The sequence below is a fragment of the Papilio xuthus genome, unplaced genomic scaffold (genome assembly GCF_000836235.2).
Source record: "Papilio xuthus unplaced genomic scaffold, Pxut_1.1 DF825928.1, whole genome shotgun sequence".
Lineage (NCBI taxonomy): Eukaryota > Metazoa > Arthropoda > Insecta > Lepidoptera > Papilionidae > Papilio > Papilio xuthus.
The window spans coordinates 7,186,703-7,210,845 of NW_013532721.1; the positions used below are offsets into that span (position 1 = coordinate 7,186,703).

Genomic DNA, 24,143 nt, shown 5'->3' on the forward strand with positions numbered 1-24,143 from the left:
CAAACTGTTGGAGGTCATTATTAGGAGCTTAACATCCCCCAGCAGAGGACCGATTGTGAATCGACCTAACTTTGGCCATTATCGGCCTCGTTCCCGACAGAACCTTTCCGTTCGGTAAAGTCTTCGTCTATGAAACTTTGTTACAAATTAGATGCGAATTTAATATTTAATGCACATTTTACTTTAATATTTACGTAGTTAATTTCAGTTAATAGAAAATTAATTATAAGAGATTCGCCTAATAAGAAAATATTATTCGAAGTGTTTTCGTCGCTGCTTTGGCTTTGGTACGTTTTATTTGGTGACTTAAACTGGAAGATTTTATATTATAGTGTCATCTCAGGTCCTTATCAATAACTCTTTAGGGCAAACATCAACCCAGTCTTTGTAAGAAGTTGTAACCATATTAAAGCTCTTTCTAATTATTCTTCATCTTCAATTGAAGTCGTACAGTCATCGTCCCGTGACATGTAAATATCTCATAACGTGACAATTCGAGCGGAACGATGTAACGAAAGCATTCGCTTTGCCCAAACTTGGCCCAACAAGGTCACAGCTGACTCTGTCACTGACAGATCTAGTTAAATGGTACATTTAAAATGAATCCTTGATTTTAAAAAGTATATTGTATTGCTTTAGATATATAATTGTAGCAGATGAAAATTTACATAACAGTAGAAATGCTTATATGTTACAAAATTTGTCACAATAATAAGAAATGAGTTTTTTCGAATATATCGAAACATAAAATAAATTCTTCAAAATCTAAGAATCAACTCTTTTAAATCGCAATAAACTAGGATATACAGCCAAGTTCCGCTTTTACCGCTTTTGTGTTCAATCTAATCTCGCGACCGCCGCGCCGCAAGCTACTCCAGAGTAATCACGAAATGCATCCGCACACAACTACGAGCATCGAACATGCCTACGTAAAAAACTTTTTAACTAATGAAAATTCATCGCTATACTTAATTTTTTTTAGGAAACATCTGAGAATATTCTTGGTACTTGCATGGTATTGTATTTTGATTTAGTGACACGAATCTGAGTACATATTTCATTTCTCTTTATAACTATTTGCATATGTTTTCTTAGGATATCGTGTGAGCTCGGGAGAGGCTTACGTATATGCCAGATTCAACTAGTTGTCGGCCGCGACTGCGTCCGCGCGGAATTAAAAAAAAACTTAATAAGTGTTCTTCTGGACTTTGTTCTATCTTCGTTCGACGTTGATATCTTCAAACAAACATCTATCTATGAAAACTTTTGCATTTATACGGCTAAGATTAGTAAGATTTCAGAATAAAATCGTTCGTTCGTACACACACCATCGTAGGTTCGTAAAGCAAATTGTGTTATGTGAAGGTATAACATATCATGTATATTTTGTCTCACTTTAACGGTCTTTCTTTATCTTTGCGTCTTCTTTTTTATTCTTCACCCTAAGAGGATGTCGCAAGCTTTAAAAATTGAGTTGCTGATAGCAAGCAGCGCCTGTGTGTGCCATTGAACGTGAAAACTAAAAATAAATGAAACATTTGATGTGAATGCGAGTTTTACCATACGTAAGTGGGTTCCGTATCAAATAATACATTATTATTTAGTTACAAAAAGATACAGCGGGGCTAGACAAAGTGCATTCGCTAGGAAACGATTCTAAAACGAACTTCAAAATTGTATAGAACTGACAATAACTTTCGATAAGTCACGTGATTGTCGCGTGTCAGCGAATGCACTTTGTTTAGCTCCTCAGCTTTTGTTATTTAGGTTATTATAGTTAAAATTAGGGTTAGTTAAACTGAGTTTGAACATTAATTGCGTTACGATTGAACTTGTTAACAGACCAGTTCACAACTTCAGTATGTCAAAGACATTTGAATGTTACATTTATTTGTACTTATATTTCTCAAATACATATTCATCTTTTTCTCTATGAAAAAAGGGACATAGACAATTTATTTTTCTAAGAATAAAAAACCTTCTTAGAGTAGACTTACTGAACTCTTTTTTTCTTCTTATTAACCTATTCTATGTTCTTTTGTTGGTAGGTCTGTTAAGATAAGCAGCACTTGCACAATATGCTACAATAGTCGAGCCTCATAACTAAACATTTTATTGTTGAAACAATGAATCATTGTGATAAAAGCCGTCTATTTAAAAATACTAGTTATTTTATAATAAGCAAGGAATAAGCACGTATCAATGATAAGCTGTTTCTGTGGTTAAAAATTAAAGGTTAGTTTTATCTGACTAATAATATAACTGCGAATGTTTAAATGGAGGGATGTTTGTTTGAAGGTATCTCCAGAACGGCTGAACAAATCTCGATGAAATTTGGCATATATAAACTGTATGGAAGAACTCATAGGCTACTATTTTTTTTTTCGTGGCCGGTGTCACGGTTGGCAGGTAGTATTATTCATAAAATTATATAGTGCGTATTGCTACATTCAGAGAAGGTTATTATTTACTTAACTGTTACTAAGTAGCTCTTCCAATAAAATTCTTCAATATATTCAAAGGTTTTTTCCTTGCATGTAAACTTTCAGTTACTCAAAAACAATAGAAATACTTATTATCTTTATGTTGGCTGGACTTCTAATGATTCATCAAATCAGCGCTACAGCCTATTCACTTCTAGAATTAATCACTTAAATTAGTCAATATTTTCTGACTGATGATAGATAGTAGGTAGGTAGGACTTTTTAGGTTATAAATCTGAAATACAGGAAGTTTGTTAAGGATTGTGTCGTATGCGGTCTCCGTCAGGGATCTCTGAATACGAGTAATGCATATAAAATCTAAGTTAATCACGCGTGCCGTATCGCGGTACAGAGGGTCAGCCCCTCTCCTCGCGCGAGAGGGCGCCTCAGTCCTCTTCGGAACTCAGTCGAGAGCACATGTGTCATCGCCAATGAAAATAGTGACGATAAAAATATAAAATCGTTTTTTTATTCTTTCAATACAACCGTGAAGTGATTTAATAATAAAATTGGAGTTTGGATTTTCCTACTGTGAGTATTTAAATTTAATTTCATATTGTAAGTGAATACAGCCTTGAGGCTTCGATTCGAAAGGCGAGTGAAGTCGGGTGGCGGTATTATGTTGCAGTTTATTAAGTTAGATGTATCAATTACTAAGTTTAATTGCAAAAACCTTTTGCGTTTGTAGAACACAATTAATATAAGTTTTTTTTAATTTATAATACAAAAGTAGGGCATTAGCTTCGTGAAAAAAAATTAAAATGTTTATGATCTTTAGCTTATCTGTGCAGTTAAAGTGACAAAAAAACAAAGCAAGCCGTTCTAATTAGCTCCGTGCAATTTTGAAATTTACTTTGCAAAATTATAAAATTCATTTTTAGTTCGCGATTTACTCTAATTATAAATTATTCAATTAAATATGAACAAATAAAGTTTTGTATACGTAAAAAAGCCAAATACTAAATTATGATAATAGACCAAGGTGCTAATTTGTATCCGCCTTGAAAATTTATACAAGAAAATGGTCCTTTTTTTCGCTAGAAGCCTTTAAAAGTATCTTTACCTCTAGCATATGTCAATTTGGTTGGTAGTTCAATTTAAGAATCACAATACTTTTTCATACATCTACATATTCTTATTTCACGTTTACAAAATATCACTGTTTGTCAAGATATCCTTAAAATGTTTCTTGACTTGTTATCGGTCTTAGAAAAGTAATATTTCTCACATATATGTGTTTTCATACATTCGCGTTTGAATGTATGAAAGTTCTATTGTAAACGCCTTTACCCTAAACGACTAAACCGATTTCGATTGTCATTTGTTTCGTATTCCTTAACACAGGATGTTTTTTTGGTGTTTTGATAAATAAATAGTGTTATTTATATTGCTGTTGACCTTATTATTAACTAGCCTTCGCCTGCACCTCCGTGCGCGTGATAAAAAAAACTTAATTAGTAGCCTATGTTTTCTTTTAGACTATGTTCCATATGTATGCCAAATTTCAGTGAAATTCATGGAGCCGATCTGGAGATACTTTCTAATATTCATGCATCTAATATTTCGCATTCATAATATTAGTAAGATGCATACCTTATTGCATATGTTTTATGACGAATTATGTCAAATATATTGTGGTTTGTTATTTCTATACGAAAAGAATTACTGTAGTTAATTTACTGTAATTATTACTTTTTAAAACACTTAAGAAATCATTATGTAATAAAAACTTAAGTGTTTTCGGTCAGGTTATGCAAAAAAGGAGCTCGCTGTAAAAACGATTTGTTCACGGACTGGTTTTTCTTACAATAAAAATTCAAAAGTAACACCTTTTTGCTCAACTCTATCCACCTGTCTACAAAGTAAACGCAAGGAAATTTTTACGAACACGAACATAACTAAAGGTTTTTAAATTAATATTGCATCTAATATTTCAGAATTAGTCAAATTAAATTCGAACGTTTATTTATAATGTTCTATATTTACAAATGTATTTATCATTTTGATTTCTTTTATTTACGTAAATATTTCATATAAAATTTGTTGAAAATAACAATTAAATAAACGACATAAAATCCGCACAATAATTTTAATTGTAAAGTAACATTATTAAAAAAGAAACATCCTGTACTCTCAGACACAAGGCCTGATCCAACGTCCAATTTAACAGGCGATAGGACAGGCAACAAATTAATTTACAGGCTTAAACGTTTCCTACAGGCTATCCTATTGAATTTGATAAAGCCATTTTCATTTGGGTCAACAATTTGACATCATTTAAAACCTATTAATTAGATTAGTTAAACTCTTTGTAGGAATATTCAACAATATAATCTTTTTGTTTTTAAAAAATCTGTTTATTAAAAAAGGTTGCAGTGTTTATGAAAATGACGCATTAACTTTAGTATTCATGACCTACGGCTAGAAGGATTTAATCATCAATACAGAAATTTTCCCAGACTATTGTAGCAATTAGTAACAGCCTTTGTTAAGTTAACTTAAGTTCAAGTTAATTTCTAGGCACTGAATTACTTCTTTACCATTTTCAATATTCAATGAAAAAATGTTCATGTATCATATTTCGATTGCTTGTATTGAAATTCTAATTTACAGTGCTCTATTGCAGCTTATAAATGTATTTTAGAAGTTACTTCTTTCGCTGAAAACGACAAAAAAGACCTCTAATTGACCCTGAAGTGTTGACATATTCTGTCTAAGAGACTAACATCTTTCTGTTTATTTGTTTATATACCAAGGACATCTGACGCGTTGGGCATAAGTCAAACTAAATTATGACAGCTCAGTAACGCCACCCTGTCAATGTCAAAAAATGTCATAAGATAATTAATGTTCCGTAGCTCCACTAATAAACGATTGGCTGAAAATCACAGCCTTTGCTTCGTTGCGCCCGTTAATATTACGTGCCATTAACTCATCTATATTAGTAGTTTGAATCCACATCCCCGCCACAAACACCAAGCATCAGTGCCAAAATGTCGAAAAACAAATAGGCACAAAACACCACGCCTTATAGCCAGACCATTTATAAAGATCAGTGTGTAACTCTCATGTCAAGTTTTTTTTTTCTTTTATGCTCATGTAGGTTTTACATATTTTGTGACAGAGTTCTGTCTGCGATAGCAGACTGCGATAGCAGAGCCTCTTACCGACTCTGATATCGTCATGACTTATTTTTTGAAAACTCTCTTGATTCCCTAACTTAGTATTGGGATTAGGAGTTTATAATAGCATTGTAAGTAACGTAGGTATTTATGTCAAAACGATTACTTAATATTATGCTATTGCGTTGTTGACTCCTTGCCAATTTTACATCAAATAATACTTGCGTCATACTTAACATTACATTCAACAGCTAACAGTTTGTTTGTAAGTATCTTTTATTTAATACATGACTAACATGATGAAAAATAAACAACTTAATAGGCTAGTATTACAGAGAAACTAGGAATGGCGTCTAACTGTCACGTTCATTTCTGAGACCAAAATTCCTGTAGAAAACATATAGTCATCCTTCTCATTAACTTTGATAAAATGGAAACAACAATATGTTTTATACAAGTGAGCAAAACCGAAGATAAGTCATTTAATAATATCTTAAGCAACCCCTTAGTTATCATTAATAAGACTCTGAGTGTGGCAGTAGTAACATTTTTTTTTTTTACTGTGCTACTAATATTGTAAACTCTCTAGTTCTTCCTTCCTATAAGTTTAAGTTAAGCGTGCTTAATGCATACTTAGCTACGTATTAGTTGTATTCTCGGCACGTCGTCTGACTCAGTTGCTTGACACCTGACCTAAGGAACGATCATTGCCAATGACGTCTGCATTTACGTTAGCCTTGCGTCTTATTGGCGAATACATAAAGAAGCTCTCTTTTATAATTTTGTATCGTTTAAATAGTAGTAACAAGAATATTAATTTTTACACTCTGTAGATCGGTATCATTGATAAGGGAACATACCCATGCTACGTGAGTTATTTTTTTTTAGTTTTTTCTAAGTTTTTTTAAGACTGCATGCATACTTAAATTACTAATGAATTATGTATTACGAAAATGAATAACTAACGACTACGTGACAAAAACGTGGGCCACTCCCCCGCTCCTGTGACTGACCGTAGTATTTTAAAGACTCCCCCCCGCCCCGCTAAACGAGTCACGTAGTATGGGTACGTTCCCTAAGATACAGAAATAAATCTGATAATCTGTTAATAAAATTATTGTTTTATATTAAGCTAGCTGTTCGTTGTATTTTAGTATTTTTCCCATTTAACTACGTTACGCAATCACAGGCATGAAGTAACTATATAAGGACGATATTTAAAAAAACTTAAAAGCGTCTCAAATTGATTTAAAATTGGTTTCTGAGACAAAAATCTCTACATAAAACATATCATCCCTCTCATTAACAGATATAACAATATTTTTTAAACGAACTTTTGGTCTCAGAAACGCTCAATATGTTTAGTTTAGTAGTAAACTGAATATGCGATGTGGGATTCAGTTATGCAATTCCAATCTGTTATAAACTGTTGTAGAGTTGCTCGTAACGGTGGATGCAGTCTGCTTCTTGTGGCATTACTATCTTACACGTTGCACTGTTCTAAACATAACATTAGTTCACACTACCTCTATAATTTCTAAGTTTTCGTAAAAAATCTTCTCAATTATGTAAACATATATATATTTACATATGTGTATTTATTCGCTATCCACCATTACCGTTTTATCGTTGAATTTTGGGACACGCTGTATATTTTTTACTTATAGTGGTATTTCGTGTTAAGCAGTTTTTATAACCTTTCTTTGACGTATATAGTAAGGATTGTTTTCTTTTTTTTAATAAGTTTTAGTTAAAGGTATGTGTTTTAATGTTCATTATTATTTATAATATTGTGTAGCAATAATTATTACAATTTGCTTTATTCCTTTGTCTTCCATAAAAAGGTAACAAATTATAGAAAAAACTGACAGATGACAGATAACTATAAAGTCTAGAGACAAAAGTAATTGCATTGTTTGTTTGTGATTGAGTTTGTTGAGTCGCCGGTAAAGTGGCGGACACCGCGTATTGCTAACGCTACCTGAATGTTAATTCAACGGAAATCAAGTACAACTGACGTTTCGATAACCTAACCAATTAACTAACGCATTTGTGTTAATAACTTTGGTTTAATTTCGTCTTATCCTTAACTAAATGGTACGTGTAAACTGCCGTTTAATTTAACATCTTATTTCAAATTTATGGTAAATAATTCATTGGTGTAAATACGTCATGACATAATAACCAATCTTTTTGAAAATCGAATGCTGTGTATTTTGCGTAATTAGACACGCTTTTGGGAAGACTAACCAGTGATCTAAAGAGTTCATTTTCTTTCTTATATATCTCTATTAGATTATTGGTTAAATACATTCGTTTATATTACATTTTGATTCAATAAAATGTTATAATATAATATTCTATTGAGTTCGACAAGGATTTTTTCCTATGTTCCTTAAAATTGCTTTCACCTCATTATAGTAAATTGTTTATCTGAAAATGAAATTAGAATATTCACGTAAAACAATAAGGTTAAGCGGATTTGTTTGACAACCACGATGGCAACTTATCAAAGCTGTATTATAATGAAAACAAAAACATTTTGTTTATATTTTCATATAACTTTATAGCCATAATTATTATTCAAAGTGAAAATACTGTACTGTAGTTTACGGTCAGTGTGATCGATCGATACAGTAACCATTATTTTATGAACGTTCACAATAAAGGAACAAGAGCCCGACCAAAATTGCTTGAAAATCGTTTAAGGTATTTAATAGGACAGACGGGTTAGCTTCCGCAGTCGCAACCTTTTACCTTTTTGTATTAAACCTTTTGTGTTTTAGTCATTTTTGACGTTATTCTGTTAGATTTGAACTTTTAAGGTTAATAATGAATGTTCTTTAGATTTAAGTACAAATTTTAGCAAAGCGTCAGAAAAGTAACAATTTGAAGAAATGGTACTGAAGAACAGAGAACATTCTCTTTTTGTATGTAGATAAAAACTAAAATCGAGGCATTTTGCTGATTTCTCTGAAATATTTTTGTACATCTTGATTTTTTCTGTTTTTTTAAATTACGATAAAAATATGAACAAAGTGATGCGATATTTCTCGGAATCATTATTGCCGTGACGCGATGTCCTCACAAGTAAGACGATACTTGCCAGCTCAAATGACTTGTGCTGACAGGCTCTTTGTCTATATATGTTATGTGTCCTTTCTTGATTAAATGACATCATCTTATATTGAAAATATTTGTTTATGAAATATGATATTCTATAGAACGCGGATATGCAGGGCTGTCTTAGCTATATTAGGCGCCCGGTCATGAAAATTTGTCTTGCGCCCCTAAGAGAAGAACGTTTGGGGCCCGGCGCCGCCTAGACCCGGCGCCCGCGTGCCCTCTTAAGTCCGGCGCAACGCAATCTTTGCACCCCTAGATTATAATGATATTTTTATGTCATGAGAACAAGTGGGCTATTTAAATTAAGATATTTTGACACTCATATCAACAGCCGGTTTTTGAATTCTATATTAATAAATGTTTTTATCTGGGTAAATCTTACTATATTTTATTTTGTAATCTCGTTTACACTTCGGTAATTGCAGTGACACATTACATAATATATTCGGGTTTTACTTCGAATGTTCGACAGTAATACTTAAATACTGATAAAAGTGTTAAAGATCTGATATTTTGGTAGTAAAATTTTGTAATATTTGTATCGTATAAAAAGTAAATTGAATTTGGAAAGTGTAGTATTGGGAGTATCAAAGTGTTTGTGTATTGTACGTTACGGATTTGCTGCGGCTTTAATAAGTGGGAGATGTTCGGAACCGGTCGCCAGTCGGCCGTGTGTTTGCACAACCAACGACACAGGGTCGGACTTGTTCATAAGTTAATCAGGTAAACATTAATTTAATTCCATAATAATAGCTAAATATTTCATAAAAGAAATATTTGTGTTAATGTCACTAAAATGATATTATGCTAAACTAACATTGTCAACTATTCTCTTAAAAGACTGTAGTACTTAACCTATACTAAAGTAGTATGGTGTTTTCTATAATAATTACTATTTGTATAATGTGTTTCAATGCCCAATTGTACTTAAATGTAATGTTATTTATTCTCATTTAAAAAAATGTAGAAGTATACAAACGAGTACGTCCCAGTATTGCAGTCTTGTATCTCGGACACAGTCGTTGTTTGCTGCGAGTGCTTTGTGCTTTGTGTTATTAGAAAACTTTTGCATCGGATTTGTTACAACACAACGTGTTCCAATTCACTCGAACAATTTGATTGTTCTACATTTAAATTGTTAAGGTTTTGTAAAATTATTTCTAAAGTTAACTATGATTGGTAAATATATCTTACTAATATTATAGATGCGAATGTTCGGATGTTTGCTTGAAGATATCTCCAAAACGGCTGAATGGATCTCTATGAAATTTGGCATATATATAGAACATAGTCTCGAAGAACACATAGGCTAATTATGTCTTTTTTTAATTCTGCGCGAATGGAATCGCGTGCGACAGCTAGTCGTAAATGTAGTAAAAAGAACAATCGTATATATTATGGAACTAATCTATATAAAGATTGATATTAAATTTCAAAGTTCCAATCGATTTCCCCTTTCCAATGCAAAAAAAACAGAACCTTATAAATGGCACCTTCAGATAATTTATAAAAGCCAGTCAAGGAAAAGAAAACTTATAAATTATACATACATCGTTCGTTGTTGGGTTTTTATTTTCAATTTACCGGTTTTGAACGCAACGCTTTTCCGCAAAGAGTTTGCCAGTAAGTAAAACAAGATGGACGTAATTCTTTTAAAGTGCAAAAAGATTGCTTAATTAACAAAATGTTATTCCGATCGAAGCTCAAGGAGCTTTCAAATTGTTTTATTTTTCTTTATCTTGTTAAATAACCGGTATTGTGGTCGTAATTATTTTAGTCGTATACATTAAATTAATTTTATGTATGAAAAAATTTACATTTCATTTTAATGGATGAAGTTTTAAAACGTAACAAATAAAATACTGAACTAGTTAATGTTTTGCTATTCAAATCATCATCATCAGCTCATTCAGATAAATGTACATATGTAAATCGAAAAACTCATTGGTACTTGTCGGGATTCGAACCCAGGACCTGCAGATTACATGTCAAGTGCTTTAAACTCAACGACAACGTGCGACGCTCAACAATTCAAATAATTTCCTTCAAATAATATTTTAAACATTTACAATTTTTTTTTTCGCAAATCTATTTTGTATATTATTGTTTTTTATTTCGCGAAATGATTGTCATGCACGGTTACGGGTTACGAAAGTTTTGCAGGTATAAGGTAATACATAAATAATAACCAAACTTGTATAAAGTTTGTTGTTCAATATATTCATAAGCTTGCGGTTTCGAGCGAGTAAACTGGTTTTGAGTCACCGTGTTGAATATGGTCTTTAACCTGTACGTTTGCGTTCGATTTGTTCAAGTTTTACTTGCAGTGGAAAACGAAAACGTGTCGATTGTGCCATGCGACTCGGTGACACTGACTCCGGTGAGTCATTCAGATGCAAGTTGTCTAGGCGGTTAAGTAGGGTAACACTGTATCTATATAATATTATATGACCATATCTTTAACAGTAGTAAAAAGGCTAACTTATATAGAAAATTCTCGTGTGACAATTTTCGTTCCCATACTCCTCCGAAACGGCTTGACTGATTCTCATGAAATTTTGTGAGCATATTGAGTAGGTCTGAGAATCGGCGAACATCTATTTTTCATCCCCTAAATGTTAAGGGTAGTCCACCCTTAAATTTTTATTTTTTATTTTTTGACAAACACGCGGACGGAATCGCGGGCGACAGCTAGTATGTTTTCATGAGACAACAAGTAAAGTATTCATGACAGTAGCTATATAATCAGTTTTATTGAATTCTATATTTTGTATTTTATTACAGTACAATAAAAATATGAGAATTTCATGAAAAAAATTGTCCTTACTTATGCTTCCTAATATTTTTTTTAATAAATTGACACATTTTAAACAAAATAAAAAGAAATAAAAGTTCATCAGAATTATTTTATAACAGTGTAAAAAGTTCCTGCATCGCTGATTTCTGAATAAATGGCAACACTGCATGACTCATATCTTTTTCCTCGTGGTATGAATCAGGAGCGCGGTCTTGGGAACGTTTCGCGCCTTTTTCTATTTGTAAATAGTTTGAAAGCTCTGAGACTGCAATTAAAAGGTCTAGACGTTCTAAAATGGAATACTGTTTGGTATTTAAATACGAAAAGAAGTAAGAAATTGCCGGTCATTCATTTTCAACGTGAAAATAGTGTGGTTGGTGGCGGACACTTCATATAACTTATTTGCAAAAATGCAATATACTTTAGTTACTGCTTTTATATTGGATACTTAATACCATTTAAACTTGCACACAAACTGAATTAAATAGTACTTATTGCAATGTATATATTTAATTTACTTTTATGCGTATATATTTAATTACGTCGTAAATTCTGTAAATTGCACCTTATACACATGCCATAAAGTATATTTTTGTGGTTATTTGTATTTAGTCCTGTGAACTCATAAAGCAGGCATATTTGCGCCATGTCGCTGTGGTGGCAATAAAAAGGAACAAGCCCCTAGGAAATTGACACGTGGATACGCCCCTGCACACTTGACCTATTTCATATACGATTATCTGTAGCCCAATGAAACAAGCGAGCTAAAGCGAATGGAAGTGAATCTTTCGTATTTATTAATGTTCACAATCTGTATATTATAACTGGCAATATTTCTATGTTTATCCCTTAATATTAAAAAACAAAAAATAAAAAAACTTCTCTTTAACATTTATTTTTCTCTATTTTTCTTAAACGAGGTAAAGGATGACAGCATATTTTTTTTGTTTGAGTAGGTAAACTTAACCTTAAAATTGTATCATGGATTTATTTTTTAAACTAAATCACATCCAGAGGTTTTATATGAATGTGTTTTTGTGTAATTTAGCGACACATGAAGGTTGCCGGCGCTTGGTTGAGAGCAAATTTTGAAGTTCAGTGTACCGTGGCTAAGCAGCGAGTTACTGAGCGAAAGAGAGGGGTAATTTTGGAGGTCATGAAACGTAAATAAATATTCTGCCTCAAGGTTTTACGTAAAATAAACTAATAAAAACTGACTGATTAAGTTACAAGTTTTACAGTGAATTTAAATGTTGTTATAAATATTATCGTATTTAAATTTAAGCTTATTTTATTTATAAGTTATTATACTTATTTGCTTACTTTTGTACTTATATTATTAATCAGATTAACTTATGCTTTACGGGGATTTCGCATAAAAACTCTATCTTTAAAAACTATTTACGACTACTTACGTCTCTTTACTTAACTTATATTGTGTCTATTTAAGATAGATTAGTTTGACAACTGACGCCTATAAAATATCGAATTAATTTTGTATTAGCATTTATTTTGTACTTAATGGACAGTCATAGTGTCGAACCATCGCGCACAACGAATAACTGTGAAATGTGTGTTTTTGAATGGATTGTAGTTATTTGGCTATGTATCGCACAATTAATTAAAAAAAATCTTATTGTACGTCAACACCGCAATTTTTGGTTGAATATCTTATTTCTTTATGAAGGATTAAGTAGGAATAGAAAGAAACAAGTTTATTTATATTGTAATTCAAAATCACGGAATTTTCGATCGAAAATTGTAAAAATTCTTAATCGATTTTACTCGACTCATATCTAATGAATTGTCAAAGTAATATATCTTTAATGGACACACTATAGCTTAAAGTGCTAAATTCAAGTGACGTATGATTTGGCGATTTATTTCGCCTAATCTTTGTCAATAAGGAATTTGCCAATTTCTCTAATCCGTACGTTGCCCTTATCTCAGTCAGTAATTACAAGTCAGGCGGTGCATACGAGATGGTCCGTAGTAACACGACCCTCGTGAAATGCTAATGCAAGTGTGCCGCTCCGATTTCCACAGCAATCGATACGGCAGCTATCGAACAGCTTGGACTATCGGATTGCTTCACTGAGACTGTTCCCTCTAATCTCGTTTTCTAATTTATCAACTATCGAAATAGACGTCTCTATCCTGTGACGTAGACAATTAACCCAAGAAATAAGGGAATATTTACTTCTTATCTTACTCTTAACTAATATTATGAATGTTAATGTTCGGATGGATGGATGTTCGTTGGAAGGTATCTCCAGAACGGCTGCATAGATCGCGCTGAAATTTGGTACAGATGTAGACCATATTTATTGAAGAACACATAGACAACTAATTATGTTTTTTTTTAATTCCGCGCGGATGGTGTCGCGGACAAAAGCTAGTATAAGTTTGAAGGTGTCTCCAGACCGGTTGAACGGATCTCGATAAAATTTCGAATACATATAGAACATAGTCTGGAAGAACACATAGACAACTAATTATGTTTTTTTTAATTCTTAACTAAATGTTCCGCTATACTCGATCGAGTCGTCTTTACTTTTCCGGGATCAATGAATAATTTATGCATTATTTATATTTCAATTGTTATACAACGGTAAAGTTGTATTTCATACCGCTGCAATAGACGTTGAGAAAAAGTTAGGGAACACTTCCATGTTAGCTCTATATTTGTTGAAGCTATCGCCCGCGACTCCATCCGCACGGAATTAAAAAAAAGTTAAAAAGTTTCCTATGTGTTCTTCTTGACTACGTTCTATATCTATGGTAATATCAGCAAGATTCATGCAGCGGTAATGGAGATACCTTTAAACAAACATCCATCCATCTAAACATTCGCTATTATAAATATAATATCAGTAAGTTTTCATTCATGAATACAGTAACTGCTAACTCAGAGATGTTAATTAGTCACTAATTTGACCCTTTATGTAAACCTACAATGATGCCCTTTCTATTTAAAAAAAAAGCGACTAATAAAGTTAATACAGTTCAGTAAAATTTGTAATCAGTTTTATAATTTTATTTTTTCTGTCACAAAACAAAAGTAACTTTTATTTTACAAACGGCAAATAAAATTATCGATTCTTATTATCGATTTGCTCGAGGTCATTGCTTTCTTATTGGTCAGTTGACGGTCTACCGGCTACCAACTATTTTCAGTTCGGCAAGACGCGTTCAACCGGCAAGAACACTAACGTTCCTACAATCACTGACCACGCGTCATTTTTCACTGTACCAACACTTATAAGAGATTGGTGTCATCTCTACTCTGATTCTGATGACTTCAAGATCATAAGAAACAGGATTTTTATGAAGATTTCTTTTTAGCTGGGTCCCAAGAACTTATGATAAACTGTATGAACGACTAGAACTAGGAGTTGTCCACAACTTCGTCCGCGCAGACTAAAAAATAACATTTAATTATTATTATAGCGTATGTACTCGAATAGAGCGTCGGTGGCTCAGGGATCAAGCACTTAATTTGCGATCTGCAGGTCTTAGGTTCGAATCCCGCCATGTACCAATGTGTTTTTCGATTTCCGATTTACATATGTACTTTTATCCAACGTTCTTACGGTGAAGGAAAACATCGTGATGCAACCTGCACATATCTGAGAAGAAATTCAAAGATATGTGTGAAGTCAACCAACCCGCATTTGACCAGCGCGGTTGACTATGGCCTAATCACCTTTAACTTAGGGTAGGCTCCGAGCCCCTCGGTGGGGACGTATAGTGAGCTGATGATGATGATAGCCTATGTCACGAGGAGATAATGTAGCTTTCCAACAGTTAAAGAATTTTTTATATTAGATTAGTATTTTTGTAGCCTATTCAATGCAAACAATTTTTTCCCCTTATAATATTAGTGTTAGATATAAAAAGTGTAATACAAAAGAATCGGTTGCATTAATACTTGTAGGTTAGCCTAATCAAATTGTGTTTAAAACCATAGTGACAACAAATCATATTACAACGTCCATTGTTATCGTGTAAACGTCACTGCAACCCCGGAGAGCCTTATTGTTAAAGTCACAACCTTCTTACTCCGTGATAATGAGATGTAATCATTATAATGATGTTTGGACTTAAAGTTCATTGTTGTTCGCTTCCCACCGGCTGGCTTTTGTTTGCAAACTTTTATTATATTGTCGCCTCTCATTTGTTTTGAGTATTAAACATAATATTTTTTTTATTACTTTTGCCGGGAGTGCAACATAATACAACATAATGTATGAAGAAGTTATACAAAACGTAATAAAGTTACTAGCTGTCGCCCGCGACTCCATCCGTGCGGTATTAAAAAAACTTAATTAGCTGTCTATATGTTCTTCCAGGCTATGTTCTACATTTATACCAAATTTCAGCGAGATCCATGGAGCCATTCAAGAGATATCTTCAAACAAACAACCATCCATTCATCCAAACATTCTGATTAATAATATTAGTAAGAAGTACGATGTCTATTTTTTTTAAATAGAGTACGTAATAATCCTTAAATAATTGAAGATAAAATAATCTATTTAAAAAGTTAAAAAATATACGAAAAAGTCGTATAAATAGGTCGCGAAATAAAACTGGAATGTGTACGGACAGTTCAAGTTTGGATGTAGCTATCAGACGTGTGTTGCTTGTTCTCAGTATTTTAGATTGGAGATTAATGCATCAAAATGCTACTAATTAATAATGAAATTGTCATAAATAAGTGTCAAGGTTTGCAATGCCAGGTTTTGGGTATGTAAATAAAAGAATGCAGTTGACCAGCATTTTTTAAATCTTTTTTTTTTCAATTTACGTCGAATCCAATTCAAAAGAAATACGCAAAAGGTGTTAATTTGTTTAATTGGCCTTGTTTTGTATTATGCTTTGTTAAGAGCAAACGACCTTTGTTAAGAGAACGATATAAACAACTTTAGTGTTGAATAAATATTTAAAAACATCGTTTAAATGAGGTCAATTTTAATGAAAATTATAATTAAAAATAAATAATTAACATACGTATGAGTTTTAATATATTGGATTAATATTTTTTTTTGCTTTCATTTTTGGGGTTCCATACCTTGAAAACGAAATAAACGGAACCCTTATAAGATCACCTTGTTGTCCGTCCGACAAGACCCTTTCTTCTTTAATTTGTTATATGGTAACAGTAGAATAAACAACACGTGCGAAGAAAAATATGTCAAATAAATTTGCCTACATTATAAATGTTTTGCAACACATAGGATTCATTATCTTGCATAAATAGTCAAACTCTTGCAACATACATGTGCAATGCACTTAAGTAGAATAATATTCTCTATACGTAATGAAGTAAAGTGGAGCAGTATCTATGTACTATTCAAATTTTGCAGTTACGCTTATGTACTTATGAATATTTTAAATTCAGCCACTATGATTGCACAGTACAGTAAATATTTTTTACTGTACAGTCAGCCGCATAAATATGTATACACGAAGCAAACGTGTATGTCTTTAGTTTCAAATATACATATGCAAGAAAACATTATCTTACTCTTACTAATATTATAAATGCGAATGTTTAAATGGATGGACGGATAGATGTTTTTTTGAAGATATCTCCGGAACGGTTTATCGTATCTTTATAAAATTTGTTAAACCGAAGGCGTATACTACTTTTAGTAGAGTTTTAAATGTATACATATTTATGCCGCTGACTGTACTATTCGGTAACTGTATTTAAAATGAACAGTATTACAAATAGTTTGTTTATATGACCGAAAAATTAAATCATCCCAAATATTTTTGTTTACGATTAATTAAGGATTTTTAGGTTTATTTCACATCAAAGTTATTTTTAACTTAAGTTTTATATTGTTTTTAACTATTATAATTAATTCTGACTTCAGGGTAAATGACGTTGTTTTTAGTTTTAAAATTATCATTATTTTTAACTTCAAACTTTCGTTATTTAAGCAAAACTAATTCTACACGTGTCGCAATCACATAGATATGAGGATTAATTTCACATTTAAACTTGTTTATTTTTGCAACTTGTATTATCCGATATGCACAGAGGAGTACGGTCGTTGCAATAACTGCAGCTCTGGAAAAAGTAGAACATCGTGGTCGGTGGTCGCAATCGAGTCTGCGATTATTCGGCGGCTCGTGACCGACGCGGTGGCGGGGATCGCACTTGGAAATGTTTGCGGAATTACAGGGCTTGCTAGACTGTATTTATACTTTCAGATTTGTTAATTAGTCATTAAGGAGGAGCCTTAGTATAGATCTACACTTAACGACTGAAGCTAAAGTTTCGAAAACCTTAGATCGTGTAATTTTATTTAAAAATCAAAAAAATCTTAACCTTATTCATTTTACTAAAGTATTATTAATACGTAGTTCAAACTTTTTATCAACTGCAGGTTTTTCCCGGATTATTTCACAATCAAAACTCATGAGAGAACGCCTTGAACTATTGGCTTGGCCAATGCTTTGATACAATTGCGAAATCTTTTATCATAATACTAGTAGTTTTATGCGACTTCGTCCGCGCGGAAAAAAACAATCTTGTAATAAATAGTCTAAGAATTTTTCAAATCGGTTCAGTAGCTTCGGAATATATTAAATACAATCAAATATCTAATCTTAGCTAATTTAAGCACGATTTTTTGATAGTTGTATTTCCTATGTGTTTTATTACACATTGTAGTGTTTTATCAACGACTAAAGTGTTCTCTAGAACCTCTGTTCCTACTCAAGTAGAAAACTTAACCTCTTTTCTTCTCAGATAAAATTTATAGTACGATTATTATGTCTTTAGTATGTTAAATTGTGTATTTGAAAATGCAGTTTTCGTTTTTAAGTAACGTTTAAATAACGTCTTTTCAACATTTTGTAAAATTTCGTAAAGTAAGCTTATTTGTTTTTAATATAGTTCCTTATTTGCGTGCCAGCTTGTGTCAGAATTTGAGAAAAAGTTTCTAAATTCCCTTCCATAAAATAAATTGCAGTTTAATATTATAAATAATGTTGCCATCAATTTTGTTGATACTAATAAAAAAATACTCTGGCGCCATTCTGTAATACAAGGTTATTTAGTTTTCAAGTAATTGCCAGGCAATATTTAATGCACTATATTATTGTATTCGATTACATACCTTAAATACATAGTAATAATGATCAAAATCGTATCATTTATATTTAATGAAATTCTTATTTAAACCTTCAGTCGACGTCATTTCAATTTTATATAATTTTATTGCCGAACGCTAAATATAAGAACTCAATTTGAGGACACTGAAACTCGTTATAATTTACAATTTTCAATTAATAAATATTGTTATTCTCTCAATAAAATTCAACAAAAGACTTCTGTTTATTAAAAACTCAAGCGGAATCAATTGATCGGTATTTGGTATTCGGTCGCAACAAGACTTGCCTTAAAAATTCTATTGTCGATATACATTTCTTTAAAGATGTCATGTAACTTTACTGTGATATAATGAACTTTAAAATTAAAAAAAAAAATTAGAAATTACAAGTATATATGTTCAATAAATCAACAAACAAATGGTATAAAACGTCACTTTTGTAACTCTTGATATTAGACTTGGGTATCTCCATGACGGCTGTATGGATCTTACTGAAATTTGGCATAGATGTAGAACACAGTCTGGAAGAACATATACGCTACTAATTAAGTTTTTCTTTTAATTCCGTGCGGACGGAGTCGCGAGTGAGAGCTAGTATCAGATAATATACGCAATATAAACACTTAATATGCTATGTTGCTTGTTTAATAAAACTCAATTTACTCTGGTATTCTATTTGAGGTTTTGCATTATGCGTAAGTTTTCGAATGCAATTACTTTTGTATTATAAAACACAATGAGGTTTGTCGGGTTAACGCTAATATCAATCGAGTAGTGACCTGAGGAACAAAGCTTCTTTATGAATAGTATCCCGGACGTGGTGCGCGCTGCCTTCGTCATAATTCACTCTATTGTTGTACGCGGCCTTGTTCAGCCTTTCACTGTGCTCTTTGGAAATTGTATCTAAAAATTTTAAGACATATTCGCATGTAGGCATCATAAAAGTACTGATTATTTTATATCAATACTAGCTGTCGCCCGCGACTACGTCCGCGCGGAATTTAAACAAAAAATTTTTAATTTTTTATATCATAAGGTGGCAAACGAGCGAGCGGTCACCTGAAATCGCTGCAATAGCGAAGTGACCGTTGCAGCCTCTCATCCGGAAAGTCCACTTCCACTTCCCACCCTTTCCTTATAAGAAAAAGGGTAGGAAGGGAAAGAGGACTAAATTAGGTCTCCCGGACGCACACTCATCAGACGAAACGCATAACATAAACCCATGTGTTCTTCCAGACTATATTCTACATGTGTGCCAAATTTCATTTAAAATCCGTTCAGCCGTTCCGGAGATACATTCACAAACAAACTTCTATCCATCCATCCATACATTCTCATTTATAATATTAGTTAGAAGTAAGATTAATAAACTACATTTCGTGTAAAAACTTTTTTAGATAGGTGACTAGGCGTGTGCAAAATGGCCGCGCACGAATTTTATGGACAAAATTAACGTCTAGCTGTTTGGTGGTATCGGACCTAAATAAAGGGAAAGAAAAACTAATAAAAACTTTAAGATAAATGTAATTGAATCTTGCAGACTTCACAATAAAGTATGAAAAACATATATTTGTTGTTTTTTTACAAAGGACCTTTTAATCTGTGATAAAAATGAAAACAAAGTTCTTATAACTTTGCGATTGTGTAGCACAAATAAGGCGATACGACATTTTCAACAGGTATCATAAAATTCATAATTTATATAGCATATCGAAAAACCTTGACTTTCTCTTTAAATTGTGAATAAAGTTTTTTGAAAGCTGAATTTTTTTAAGTGAACTTTTTGTCCCTTTGTTCTTTGTGTAATTACTAAGATATATATAAATGAATTACTATGACGAATAACGATTGATTTAGTTACATCTATTACCCACATGTAAACACAAAGTAAAACGCAAGGGATCGTTATGGGTACAATTCTGTTATCAACAAAACAATATCAAAATAGAATGTTCCAGAACGTAAAATCTCACAGAACAATGAGCAGATAGAACTGACAGTATCACGTCTTATTATTTAGTCCAATTATGTGTTGGCAACTTCAAAACAAGTCGAGAATCTGTCGGCTAGACAGTGATTTACGAGGGATGCGTTTTCGGTTGCGCATATTAATTACGTCGGCCGAGCGATAACCGTTTGATAACATTGCTAATTATAAAATCGTTTATTACTTAACAATCACTTAGTTAAACGTAGTCAATATTTTGTATGTTTGTAAGGTTGGGAACAAAATAAGTCTTACGGATTCATCACAATAATAATGTAGTATTATAAGAATAAGCAAGGATTAAGCCCATGAATATCTGAGAAAATGCAACGAGTAACTACACATTTTAATATTTTATATTGTGTTTGTCATGTTGTTAAATATGATTTTGGTAATAAAAAGTCGTGTGCACGAATCTTGCGATGTAGAGAGTAAAGCTGGGTCGTTGAACTTTCAAATGATGTTCGTTGCATTATCGCGGCAGAGCACAGCTGATACCAAACTAGAAACATCTCACGCCCACAACACATCGTATAAAAAACCTATTAGCAACCATCTCGTGTTGACCTTTGCCGCGCTTTGTTTAAAAAAACCTTGCAACAATTAATGTTCATCATTTTGTTCTCGATGTCGGCTCCGAAGGCCAGATTATGTCAGTCTCGATCTCCTTTCCCGGCCGTCGGTCAAACTTGTTTTTCGTAACAGTCGACTTGTTAAATAAAAACGAGTCAAAGGACCCGTTTTCAGTGATGCCGATTTCATATTGATGTTTTCGATGAAATGTTTACTAAAGAAGCATTCAGAATAACAATCTTGATTTATATTAAAATCATGACACAAACTGACTTTTTTTAGACAACATTATTTAAAATCATTTCGAATGTATGGCGCGCTTTCGTTACCAAGTCAAGTGTCAGATGGATTAGTGAGGGGACATAAGCATTCATATTTTAATAAGGCTAGAGTGTTTCGCCGATACACCGGCACAGTGTCGCTTTTCTTCCTAACAATTTTGATATTTATAGCTCAATTAATAAGATATATTTATGTCTACAAATGTCGTGAAGAAAGTTGTTATAAAGATGTATCGCCTTGATTAATAAAACGTCCATCGTAGTAGGGAAAATAGGTCTTGAATAAAGTTTTTAAACAATAAAACTTATCCGATATTGCAGACAGATATTGTAAGGAATATCTGTACATTGCTTTCATGGGACAATTAGCGATGCGGAAAGATAAGCGTGCGATAGTGCTGGCTGGAAGTTTACAGGCTTGATATGGAGGATTTGCGGCCGCGTAGCGTGACCAACACACGCGCAACCGGGTTACAGCTTAGGGCGCTGACACACGAATCAAATCTACAATAACAGTATTACATTTGTAAACAGTTTAAATAAGAGAGAGGATAATTTTCGTTGTAAGTGAAACACAATCGTAACAATTCATATTGACCAACATTTCATATATGTTTTCCAAACAGAATTTTCGTAAAATGAATTGAAATCTAGTTATGTATGTATTTCTTTAGTTTATTTATTAACTTGATGGTGAAATGATTCAATTTTATTTTACGATATATTTTAAAATGTAATTGCGTTGCGCTTATGATGAACTATCGCCCGCGACTTCGTCCACGCAGGATTAAGATAAAACTTAATAGGTATGTGTTCTTCCAGACTATGTTCTACATCTGTATCTTTCATCAATATCTGTTGAGCGGTTCCGAAGATATATTTAACATTCATCCATCCATTCAAACATGTCGAATTATGAGAAATATAGCTTTTTTATCTCCATACAACATAGTGTATAGTGTACATTAAGGTTGTATTGATTGTAAGTGGTAGTGCGAGATGGGACTTATTCTCGGAATCGTAAGCGGATCGCATCAAGGCACGATAACGATTAGAAACGGACGTGCCTATCGAAATATATGCCAACCACTAATTGAATGATTATCGTTTGAGAGATGATATTGACAATCTTAATTTTATTACAGTTTTATATCACGTATTAAACGATAAAATCATCTTTAAAACGAAGTACGTATGCTACAAAAGTAATATTTAATTGGTCAGTAGCTACATCAAAATAACAGCTCCGCCAATACTGCTTCAGCGCGGCAAAATAATTTGTGTGTTATTATACTACTAGCTGTCGCCCACGACTTCGTCCGCGCGAAATAAAAAAAAAATTAACTTATAGCATATGTGTTCTACCAGTGTATGTTCTACATGCATGCTAAATTTCATTGAGACCCGTTGAGCTGTTCTAAAGATACCTTCAAACAAACATCCATCCATCTAAACATTCGCATTTATAATATTATAATACTAAGATTGATGTGATAGGCAAATAAAGAAAGAAATCTTTGAGGATTTTTAATAATCTGATTATATAAGATTGACTTATTAATTTCCAGCTATTATTAGTTTTTTTCCCGTGTAGTTACCGGTCTGGCTACACACCATTACAGTTTTATCGTTGAATTTTGAGACACGCTGTATATGTAGAGCAAAGTATCGGAATAATTTTTTCCTGTTTTTATATAACATTATAAATAAACACTGAATAAAACACTTTAAATCTTGAAAAATATACGAAGTTTTAAACGCGTTTACAGATTTATTAAACTGTAATTAACATATTGGAATATTAAATTAAGATTGTTTAAAAATCTTGTCTTATTTATTATTATAGTCTTAACGCCATTAGCAACGCTGTCATGTTCTACATTTCACGTTTCGATATTGTTTTACCTTGCTACTTTGACATTTACAAACAAAAGAACTTTAAAGTCACTTTTCTGTAAACAAAATCAATAACAAAGATCATATCCGGATCAGTTTAAGACTCGGTAGCCTAGCAGCGGGAATTACAGATTGTTACGACACGGATCAAGGAGTCGAATCCTAATTAAAAACATATTAAACATGTACGGTGGTAAATAACATAAGTATTTGTAGTTTGAAATGAGTATGGAGATAAATTATAAAATTTCGTAAAACTAATTGTTGAAAAATGTATGCTTTAAGAATAATATAATAACATTTTAATTCCGAATAAAGACTAATTACGGAGCTTGAGTTAACAGAAACATAGTTTACTAGGAATTTGCTATGGAGATAATAGATGCACCGTGAGTTTCTGAGACTAATTTCCCCATCGAAATCAAAGAATTATCTTTGACTTGGACAGGGTCAATTTGTTTTATACAGAGACTTTGTTCTCAGAAACCTACATGTAATCAATTTCTTATAGCTAAAAAAATACTGAATAATGATTTGTGTTCTTGAGTATGTGAGACTCCGAAATGATTCTCATCTATACTAATTTCCACACTTTGTTTTCCTCCAGTGCCGATTACGTAAATCATTTAGAAATGTAGACGAGCGGCGAGCTGATTGTTTGCTACGAAACGTATACATACGCCGCAGAGAATGTAATTTAGATTAATTACCATCGCGCTGGTTTACTTTGCTATCAAATAAGACGTAA

At 32.5% G+C, this 24,143-nt stretch overlaps 1 protein-coding gene across 1 annotated transcript in view; it reads left to right on the top strand.

The window, feature by feature from the left end:
* The first annotated feature begins 2,870 nt into the window (after positions 1-2,870).
* Positions 2,871-24,143, top strand: part of LOC106125447 (uncharacterized) — a 40,911-nt gene continuing 19,638 nt past the window's right edge. Inside the window, exon 1 of the mRNA XM_013322648.1 lies at positions 2,871-3,014. The gene's annotated coding sequence lies outside the window, so the exon portion shown is untranslated. The remainder of the gene's footprint in view (positions 3,015-24,143) is intronic.